This window comes from Carlito syrichta, unplaced genomic scaffold, assembly GCF_000164805.1.
Source record: "Carlito syrichta isolate Samal-C Ts95f unplaced genomic scaffold, Tarsius_syrichta-2.0.1 Scaffold306628, whole genome shotgun sequence".
Taxonomy (NCBI): domain Eukaryota; kingdom Metazoa; phylum Chordata; class Mammalia; order Primates; family Tarsiidae; genus Carlito; species Carlito syrichta.
In genome coordinates, this window is record NW_007250724.1 from 592,255 (window position 1) to 593,980 (window position 1,726).

Consider the following 1,726-nt stretch of genomic DNA (forward strand, 5'->3'; position numbering starts at 1 on the left):
CAGTTTTTTTTTTTTTGAGTTGGAGTCGCATTCTTTCAACCTGCTGGGCTCAGGTGATCCTTCTGCCTCAGCCTTCCAAATAACTGGAACTACAGGCACGCTCCACCATGCCCAGCTCAGTTTTTGATTTATTGTAGAGATGTGGTCTCACCAAATTGCCCAGGCTGGTCTCGAACCCGTGGACTTAGGCAGTCCTCTCACCTCGACCTACCAAAATGCTGGGATTATAGGCATGAGCCATTGCGCCTGGCCACTTTTTCCTTTTAAGTTTTTTTTCTGAAAGGTGAAGTGTAGTGTCCAGGACCTTAAGTCCTGAATCTTTCCTTGTGTAGCCATTGAAAAGCAAAATTTGTATTCAGGAGTGGAATGGAATGGAGGAGTGTAGGTCTCTAGAGAAACGGCCCTCAGCTCAAATAATTTTTTGATGTGTGTTTATTCATTATTTTGACTTATGATGCTGATTTAGATATCTTGGAATAATTTAGTTTGAAAGTGATTGTTTTTGGGAGTTGGTTCTCACAACTCTTGCATAGTTAGTTCTGTGTTTGTTTAGGGTTCATTTTCTTATTTATTTAAACTCATTCAGAGAATACTTTAGGGGTCTTTCCCTAGTCATGAGAAGGTGATGCTAATGTTGCAAGTTAGTTCAAGTTAGTTCTCTTGGAACTAAATTAATTTAAATGTTAAACTTCTTGAATACATAATCTAAAGCAAGAAGAATTATATCTGTAATGTGGTAATGAAATATAATCTTTTTTTTTTTTTGAGTTGGAGTCTCACTCTGTGGCCCAGGTTGGAGTGCAATGGCACACTTATGGTCACTGGAGCCTTGACATGCTGGGCTCAGGCGATTCTTCCGCCTCAGCCTTCCAAGTAGCTGGAACTACAGGCACATGCCACTACACTCAGCTAATTTTTTTATTTATTGTAGTGATGAGGTCACGCCATGTTGCCCAGGTTGGTCTTGAACCCCTAGATTCAGGCAATCCTCTTGCCCGAGCCTCCCAAAGTGCTGAGATTACAGACATGAGCCACCATACCAGCAGAAAATAATATCTTTTAAAGTAGATTTTACCTGTCTCTACTTAGATTTCTGTTATTTTGGACTGTGATCCTAAGACATACTAATCAAATAATACATTTTGAGAATGTTAGAGCTGGATGACCATGTAGTTTATTGTCCATATGAGGATACTTTCAAGAGTAAAAGAGGACAGTATTGATAATTATATCAAGACAGCAAGCATAACTGGGAAATGTGACCACTTAGTTATAGGTGACTTTTTCTGAACCATTAAACCCTCTTTATAACTTTTGAAATGGGAGGAAATCAATAGGCATAGACTTGTACTGTTAAATTGTATGGTTTAGACTCAAATGACAACTTAGTTCTAAAATTTGTTTATAAAAAGCATCTTTAATAAATGATATCTGGTTTAACATTTTTTTACTGTTTGCTCGTTCAGAAAAATAAAATTATAGTTTTGAGACTATGTTAGTGGGTTTTTTTTCTGATTGTAAAAGTCTTATTTTCTCTCTCTCTCTTTTTTTTTTAGATACGAGGTCTCGTCAAGTTGTCCAGGCTGGCCTTGAACCCCTGGGCTCAGACAATCCTCTCACCTCGGCTTCCCAAAGTGCTGGGATTATAGGCATGAGCTACTGCACCTGGCCTTGTTTTCTCTCTTAACATGTTGCTTTACTATATATATATATATATATTTTTTTT

At 37.9% G+C, this 1,726-nt stretch overlaps 1 protein-coding gene across 1 annotated transcript in view; it reads left to right on the forward strand.

Moving 5' to 3' along the window:
• RBM6 (RNA binding motif protein 6) overlaps window positions 1-1,726 on the forward strand; it is a 126,030-nt gene that overhangs the window by 24,631 nt on the left and 99,673 nt on the right. The window lies entirely within an intron of this gene.